Here is a 9,837-nt window from a genome sequence, read left to right on the forward strand (position 1 = left end):
TGTTAATTGGTTTTTTAGATAATCCAAGATTAATTTTATCATTTTCCGAAAAAAAAAATAATTATATATTTTCCTTTGTAGCATATTTCGTTATCAAGTTTTGTTTTCCTATTATTCTGTAATAGACGAGAAATCTCATTAAATAAACATAGACATCTAATCACTTAAATTAGGTTCGCGTTGACTTTTTTTTTAATTATTGACTAAGATCAGTAAAATTTGGAATGAAAAAAATTCGTCACTCTATCACCAAAAAAAAAAAAGATACAACTTAAGAAAAAAAATAGTGCAGGTAATATTTTTAAATCAATAAAAGGCTAGTTTTTTTTTAAATTAAATTAATATACATATGGTTGAGTGATGATTACGATTGAATCCATTCACATCTAGAAAAAGAAAAGAAACAAAAAAAAGTATGATCGCACAAAATAGCTGACCTATTATTTTTTTTATTTTAATTGAATAGGGGAAAAAATAAATTTCCAATTATATGCTAAAACAAAATCAGAAAATTTCTTTTTCTTATCACAAATTTCTGGACAATTTTCAATATTAGTACAATATTACAAAATTATTTGAGAGGAAATGATCAGATTCATATCCATAAAATTAAATTCTAGAAACAAAAAAAAAAAATTCCCAAGAGAGAAATCTCGTAGAGATTAGTTTACCTGACGAGAATTTCAATCGAGACCCCCGGCCCACGTTTAAACCACAAAAAGCCCAACCAAACCGAGCCCAACCACGGCGGCGGCGGCAGCGGAGGTGAGTGTCCGGGCGGCGGCGTTATAATCCTGGTCGATTGGGTACAAGTCGCCGGGGGGGCCGGTTATGTAGGTGAAGGACGGAGGATACGGCGGCGGGGGGCAGTTGTCGTTGTTCTTGGGCTTCTTAGGTGGCGGCGGAGAGTAGTAGGGCAGAACGTCCGGCGGCGGAGGAGACGGCGGGGGAGGAGAGGGGTAGATCGGCGGCGGCGGGGGAGATGGGGGGTTCTGATCGCATGGGGCGCACTTGACGGTTGGGTCGCCGGTGGTGGAAGGGACGGCGGGGGCCTCGTCGAGGAACCTGGCGGCGGCAGAGGCGGCGGCGGTGGCGGAGGGGGAAATAAGGAGGAGGAGATTGAGAAAGAGGAGAGATTTGAGAGGAAGCATTTTTTTCTGTGTTTTGAAAATGGAATTGTTAGGCGGATGCGGATGCGGATGGGTGCATGGAAACTGTGTGAAATTTTGAAGACTTTTTAAGAGAGAGAGAATGAGAGGAGAGAGAAAAAGGGGGGTGTTTGGATTCCCAGCTAAGGACTAAGGAGAGAGCTTTTTTTTCCACAACAAGAATAAGAGTGCATGTGCATGGTCCATGTTGTGGGCCCCACCATTCGGCTATTCATAGCCGTCTGATTCACATTGCTTTTTCTTTTTCTCTGTTTTCCCATATAATGAATGATATGATAAATAATTTGGTAAAAGAAAATACTCAGCTGCTTCTACACGCCCGTATTAATATAACCATGTTATTAAATACCTGTCGACCTGTGGACATTTTTATAGGTCTATATTTTTTACATCAACAATATATTACTTTAAGAAATAATTAAAATATTAAATATATAAAAACACATCGTTAATCTAGATATAATATTAATATTAATTATTCTAAACTTATTTTATAATGTTGTAATGTTTATTTAAATTATTTTTTATCAATCTTTTAATTTTATAACTTTTTCATAAATATTCATCGACATCGATATATTATCGATATTACTATTGATATATCCATAAAATTTAAATCTCGAATTTTTGTTCATATCGATATTTATGGGTAAATTATATATTTTTCTGTTTCTACATTTTTCCACTTGGTTATACTATACTATATATTCTCTCTCTTGTTTTGTTTTTTTGTATGCTCTTATAATTTCAAGTTCTGCCTGGAGTTGCTTTAGTTTAGTTTGATTGATTGTCCCCATTATTAATGAATGAATTTCAATAAAAAATTTATCATAAGTCCTTTAAAATTGTAATATATTTTTAGTACAATAAAGTATGATCGGAAAATTCAAACTTATGACTTCTTGGTAAGTGACAGATGTTAATTATCGCTGAACCAAATTCATGTTGCTAAATGTAGTCTATTTCTAATTTTATACTCACTTAATAAAAGATTTTTAATGCCAAAGACTTAGATGATGTGTTCAAAACAAAATTTTATGTCCTAACTATTTAAAATTTTAAAAGTTTAGAAAATAGAAATTATAGAGACAAGAAAACTTTGAAAATACTTACCTTCTCATATAATTTTTAAGATCTTAAACAAACCAAGAAGGGACGTGTTTCTTCTTCACTTTGCCCTATATATTGTTGGGAGTTCAAAGTGCTGACTAAAAATACTTATCACCTAAACTTCTCAAAACTTAAAACGCGTGATATAGAATGTTTTTAGCCCAAATATAAAGCATCCAAAAACACTTTTAAGAAGTTAGAATATATTAAATCTCAAAATAATTTGTTACCAAGCACTTTTTACTTGTGTATTTATAACTAAAGAATTTTTGTTCAAAGCAATTATTCTCAAATATTTCCAAACACTTTAAAAGAAAAAAAAAAGTACAAAAAGTATTAAGAGAATATATTCACAAAGAATAAATATTGAAAAAACAGCCTTAAAAGAAAATTCCAAAATTTATATGTAGAGACCAAAATTTGAAAATGTATGGAGAGAAAAAAATTAAATGTTTGAGAGTTTGAATCAAACAATTCCTATAAGTTCATATTTATTCGATAAGTAGTAGATTAGATGTTGAACGCTTTGTATCAAACTCGAGCTTTTTCTTTTTTCTTTCAATAAATGATTGATGAAAAATTAACTGGCTTTTTTTTTCAAGATTTCATTGTTGAGTGTTTTTTTTAATTGTTAAATTGATGAGTGTTAAACCTTTAATATATTATTTGTCCCAATTAATTTTTGTTTGCTGAATTGTTTTGCTCTGATTGGACAACTATCACTATCAAATTAGAGGGAGGAACATTTGAGATGCAAATTATTATATGGTGTGAGAGCTTGCTTTTATCATACACACATGATCATGTCTTCTTTTGAATTTGTAGCCTTGCATTTATGGATCTATCATAATTAAATTCAATAATTGAACTGCCTAATTAACATATGAATATTACAAATTTCTTGATATAATATTTTGACCTTAGTATTGTGCAAAATAGATATAATAAATTTTCTCGTATAGAATATCTTTTCGTTTTAAAAAGTATATATACTGTAATATAATTTCAGTCTATAAATTTTACACTTGTTTCTAATTTGGGCCATAAAGTTTTAAAACTTCCACTTTAAACCCTGAATTTGCCAATTTTGATAAAATTCTACATTTAGTCTATTTGCCACCAAAATCTTTATAGATATTTACAAACATTTCTGTTGTCAAAAACTTGTGGTTAGAATTGGTTAAACTTGATTATTAACTTTGCTATTTAATTGTTTAATTTTATTTACGAAAATAATCACATTTTATCACACAAAACACCTACTATTTTAGATACATTTTTAAGCTCACCCAAACGGGATGCTTTTTAATGGATCAAATGATCTACTAACATTACAAAGAAATGTCGAACCCAAAAAAAATGTCTTAAAAAGTATAGCATAAAAAAATCATATTTACAAAAATGTGAATTAGAAGAAACATAAGAGAGGATTGAAGTTCGCCGACATGGGGCCAATATGAAAGGCACAACTAGGGCGGCTAGTGAAGAAGAATTAATTAAAAAGTGAATAGAAAATAAAGATTGACGAATTTTATATGGCCATACCTCTTCTTTTGTCACTATGTCATTGTTAAGTCAATTTCCAAACAACGTTTCTCTTCGTTTTTTCCTAAAGTTTTAAATATCAGTGTCGATAAAAATGTCAGAAGTCTCAGTTCTATGAAATATCGATAAATTACTGATAAAATTGTGAAAATGAAAATAAAATTAAATAAATATTTAAATTAACAAATGAAGGCATTTCAAGAGTTATTTATAGTAGCTATAATTTATTAGTAATAAACTTCTAAAGTTTCATTATTTTCCTAAATATAATATATTTGTGTTTGATACCGTTTATTAATTTACCTTTTTGTTTGTAATAAATTTAAATTTATTTATTGGATTTTGAATATAAATATGAAGAAAATTCAGAAAAAGAAAACCAATTAAATGTTAAAAAAAAAACAGTATCCAATAATTCTGTTTAAAAATAAACATAATCAAATGGATGAAATTTAATATAGAATCTAATAAATTTAGATTAAAACTTTAAATGAAGTACTTAATCTTAATTAAATTAAAATGTCCCGGATTTCAAACATACGACCTTTTAGTTGTGATATATTGAATTAATCACTTGAGCTATGTTTAGGTTGGTTAATATTATTTCTTAAAAGAACTTTAGTTATAACTTTGTACACTATCTTGTAATTCTCAATGATCAAGTTTAATCTCTAGTTTACTACATAATTATTTGAACTTAATTAGTGACATATTTATTTTTCAGGTTTATTTGAAAATATCTATGATGTAATCTTTAACATACTTTATGCTTAGAAATTTCATAAAATCATACCGTTGTTTGTGATTTTATTTCAGGGGTATATTTGTCTAGAATAAAATAGAGAATGTTATGATAATGGTTAGTTAGCCACTATCATAGTATGAGGTATACTTTTCATTATTTTTCAAAACGCGTTATTTTTTATGGTCACGACCCTTTCAGAAAAACTTCGTGTCTCTCAAAAAAAAAAAAAGGAAAGAAAGAAAGACTTTGTGAGGCTCCATAACTTTAATGGGCTCAAATGGGCCGTCGAAGTACAAGTATTTTTCTAAGTGGGCTTTTTTTAAAATTTGAGCTATCTTCCTCAAAATAAGGAAGGAGATTAAGCCCAAAATGGAGGCCCATATAGTAAATGGAAGACAGAAGAAGATCAAAACCCTTGGTCCATCTCCAAAACATAATCATTGGGACTGGTAAAAGATTTTTGCTGCTTTTTGTCGTTTTGAAATGTGGATGCCATTTTGCAACAATCTCATTTACAAAATATTTTTAAGAATAACGTTAAAGTTATTTTTATACAACTTGTTACCGATAATTTATGGTTAAAAATGCAAACTATTCTAAAAGGTAGATCATTCACCAGAACGATTTGAAAGAGATAAAAATCACAACTGTCTAGAATATCTTCAAATTATAGAAGAAATTGAAATATCAACTTATAGAAAAAAAAAAGAAAATAAATACTAAAAGCCTACTACGATTCTTTTATTTATAAATGGAAAAAGATTATGGGAAGTAATTAGAATATAATATTGCAAAAAAAAAAAATCTCTCTTTAACTTCCCAATTGAATTATGTTAGAGACTAAAAGTAAGCATTTGAGAAGACTAAAAAATTAAAGTGCAACATTTTAAAATCTTCGAGACCAAATCAAAACTAAACTCAAAACCTAGGAGGTAAAAGTGTAATATTTCACTCCACATACTAAAAAAAACTGAAATATTTTAAAATTTAAAAACTAAATTAAAACTAAACTGAAACCTTAAAGGTAAAAATGTAATATTTTGAAATTTAGGAAAAAATTAAATTCAAAATTCTAAGGACTAAATACTAAAAGAGTCTTTTTTTTTCTAACTATTTTTTAAGTAGGCTCTTATTTTCACCAAAAATTAATATTTGGATACAAAAATACACCAAGTTCAAATACTTTTAAGACATACTACTACCTTATAAAACTTACAACTTAGATTGTTTTATATTTACACGATAGATATGCCTATTGAGAATATGAAATTGTTCTTTGTTATAGAAAATTGATCTTTAAAATTGAAAGTAATTTGTTAAAATTAGATGCTCCTAAATCATTTACTTGTTTTAATTCACTAATCAATTGAGAAATAATTTATAATTTCATAAATCGAGTTTATCAAACATGTTTTGATATTTTAACACCGGATTAGATCCTTTAACAAATGTTGGGATTCTATAATGATTAGGAAATTCATAAAAATTACTATTTTAAAATTCATATATATTGTTATTCTTTTAATATTTAGTTATTGTATGGGCTTAATTGAAAAAACAAATAAATACATGCGAGAACAAATTAAAAATTTTAAAATGAAAAAAAATACTCGGACAAAAACATATATTTAGACTTTTATTCCGTTTTTGGCCCAATCTCTGGCATGATTTTGGTTTCTTTTTTCAATCTCATTTTAGTTCAAAATTTGAACGTTATGACATTTGGTTTTTAAACTTTTAATCATATGTATTTTAATTTTTGTTATCATTATACCATCTTTGAGTACATCAAGTGATGGTGGGTTTCGAACTCACAACCTCTTGATTGGAGATATGTGCTAATTACCACTGAATTATATTTGTTTTGGCAATTATTCTACCATCTCATAAGAAACTTTCAAAAATATGAATTTTAACAATATAATAATAATTAGATGATTTAACTCTGAAATATGTTTTTTAACGTCGTGACGTGGTTCGTGACGTGGTTCATGAGGTGTATCAAATGAATGAATAGTTATTATGTCAATTTATTTTTTAAATTCTAACCAATTTCAATTAAGTTTTTGAATTTTGAATAATTATGATTTCATATATGTATCACATCAAATGTTGTCATGTTCATTACATCATAACATGACATATCTATCATAGAAATGTTGGTTAAGGATAAGAAGTCCCTTGATACATTGGTTGTATCATCATCTTTTTTTTTCTTTTGTCCAATTCTCTGTCAAATAAATTAAATTTGTCTCATAATCATTAACAAAGATTACATAAATTATAATTCAAAATTCAATAACATAATTTTGGAAGTATAAAGACTAAAGAGAAAAAAACAGTTGTTTTTTCTTTTCTCCACTTTTTTTTTTTTGGTTATTTTGACAAATACAAAAGAATCATAGGTAAATAATTAAATTTATTATTTAGTATATAAAAACTTATGGGTCCAAATCTAATAAAATATATATATATATATATATATATATAGAATAAAAGTGCTTCATTAATAAGAAGTGGCCACATGGGCTACAGAAGAAAACATTTCCTTATGGGTAAATATTTTACAACTAACTTTGTTTATTGTTTCTCATTTTTTGGGAATATTCTCACCAATTGAATAGAAATTTTGGAAACAATCAAAACAAGTTTTTCTTTTCTTGTTCCCATTTCCAATTTGTTCCAAAACATAGATAAAAAAATAAAAAAAAAAACATTGTTTTATCCTACTTGACTTCTTGGAGGTTGAAACCATGCAATATATTTTTCTTCATTAAAAATAAAGAAACAGAAACAAGAATGCTACCAAACGAGCCCGAAATAGATACTGGGGGAAATTATCAAGCCAAGAACAATAGGTCATGGTGTTGAGACCATGCTTTGATAACCAATCTATTGGTCGATTAAACTCCCGAGGGACATGCTCGACGGTGAAATCTCTGAGAACATAAGTAAGCATTTTTATGGCATGTATCCAAATACCCTCTAGACCTAGGGAGAGAGATCGCTTGTGAATGAGGTTAACAGTGCAAAGAGAATCGGAGTGGACCAGAATACTTCGAAAACCCAGTGACTGAGCAAAACGAAGGCCCTCAAGGATGACTTGAATTTCAGCTAGAAGAGGAGATGGAGTTAGAAGAAGCACTTACTGCAAAGATTTTCCCCTTCGAATCCCTAGAATCGCTCCCATTCCCGTTCTAGACTTTCTCCCACATCAAGCAGCATCGACATTAAGGAGGACCCAATCATGAGGAGGAGGCTTCCAAGGTCCGCCAAAACGATCCAACCCACGATGATGAAGAGGATTCAGATGTGAAAAAGTCGGGATCGAACGAGCTTTCTCAGCATAAGAGGTAATCCAAGCACACTTCTCTGAGAAATCCGGAATTTGTTTTTCGTGGACTATCTGATTTCGATCCTTCCAAATTGTCCAGGACAAAATGGCGGTCGCAGGATCTTTGTCCAAACAGCTTTGTGGACTTAGTTCTCCATATGAAAAATTTTATACTATCAATATTTTAGTTTAGTGTTTTTTTCAATTTCATTTATATGTATTTTTCATAAAAAAAAATAAAAAAACTTTATTTATATATAAAAGCTTGACAGTTTGGCCGAGTGGTCTAAGGCGCCAAATTTAGGCTCTGGTCCGAAAGGGCGTGGGTTTAAATTCCACAGCTGTCAATTTTTTATATTATAATGCTCCCTGTTAATGCAACAGGGTGGAGACTTTTTCTCCGTCTCCGAAATTTATATTGGATCTCTTTTTTGTCCAACTCTTTACATAGTGAAAATAAGTCGCATTGAGTTGGTCTTCAGACTAGTTAATTCTTTAAACTAGGGGTATTCAAAAATTCTGACAATCCGACGAATCCAACTCGGGTTGGGTCACGTTTTTATATATGATCTTTGTTATAGAAAATTGTATCTTTAAAATAAAAAGGAATTGGTTAAAATTACATGCTCCTAAATTATTTACTTGCTTTAGTTTACTGTTACAATTGAGAAATAATTTATAGTTTCGTAAATCGAGTTTATTAAACATGTTTTAATATTTTAGCATGAGATTGAAAATGTTGGTATTCTAATTATTGGAAAATTCATAAAAATTACTATTTAAAAATTTATATATTGTTGTTATTTGAATATTTAGTTATTGCAAGGGTTTAATTGGAAAAAATTAATATATGGAAAATATTAAAAAATTAAAAACCAAATTGAAAAAATAGACAGACTAAAAAATGTATTTAGATTTTTATTCTGTCTTTGACCCCATTTCGTGCATGATTTTGTTTGTTTTTTTCAATCTCATTTTGGTTCTTTTTTTTTTTGGGAAGGTTATGGCATCTTGGTTTTTAAACTTTAAACAATATGTATTTTAATTTTTGTTATTATTCTACCATCTATTTTTAGAAATATGCATTTTAACAGTATAATAACGGGATAATTTAACTTTGAAATATGTTTTAATGTCATGACGTGAGTAATGTAACATGTGTCAAACGAATTAATTGTTACTATGTCAATTTATTCTTTAAACTTTAATCGGTTTCAATTAAGTTTTTGATTACACGTTGTGTATCACATCATACATCAAATATTGATTAGGTTGTAGCAAATAGATGGTGAAAGGAAATTAAAGGATTTAGCAGAATAAAGCAGTACATGCAACATACATCTGCCTCTCTTTTAATCAACATCCAAGAAATCATCTTCTTCTTCTTCTTCTTCTTCTTCTTTTTTAATTTCTCTACTTTTTTTTTGTTATTTATCTGTCACATTGTGTTAAATAAATTAAATTTGTCTAATAATCATTTTATATCATTCTTTAGTTAAATGACCTGAACAAAGACTATATAAAATTACAATTCAAAATTCAATAACACAATTTTTAAAGTAAAAAGATTAAATAGACAAAAACATATATGTTAGTTTGTTTTTTTTTCTTTTTTTTTTTTTTTATTTTGACATATCTACCATAATCATAGGTAAATAATTAAATTTGTTATTTAACCTATAAAAGTTTATTGGTCGAAATCTAATAATTGAATAAAATACGTATTAATATTTTAATTGAGTTCCTATTAATTTCAATAATTATCAAAGCTTGACAGTTTGGCCGAGTGGTCTAAGGCGCCAGATTTAGGCTCTGGTCCGAAAGGGCGTGGGTTCAAATCCCACAGCTGTCAATTTTAAAAGAAATTTTATATTATAATCCTCAATAAAAATATCATTAATATATAAACAGATCGAACCCCGGTGGTTTTACTC

General features: G+C 28.7%; 1 non-coding gene across 1 annotated transcript; it reads left to right on the plus strand.

Moving 5' to 3' along the window:
• The first annotated feature begins 9,675 nt into the window (after positions 1–9,675).
• On the plus strand, positions 9,676–9,755 carry TRNAL-UAG (transfer RNA leucine (anticodon UAG)). Its single transcript has one exon. It is a non-coding gene; the product is annotated as a tRNA-Leu (tRNA).
• Positions 9,756–9,837: the final 82 nt, after the last annotated feature.

The sequence above is a fragment of the Momordica charantia genome (assembly GCF_013281855.1).
Source record: "Momordica charantia cultivar OHB3-1 chromosome 4 unlocalized genomic scaffold, Mcharantia_2.0 BLBB01000004.1, whole genome shotgun sequence".
In the NCBI taxonomy this organism is placed as follows: Eukaryota; Viridiplantae; Streptophyta; class Magnoliopsida; order Cucurbitales; family Cucurbitaceae; genus Momordica; species Momordica charantia.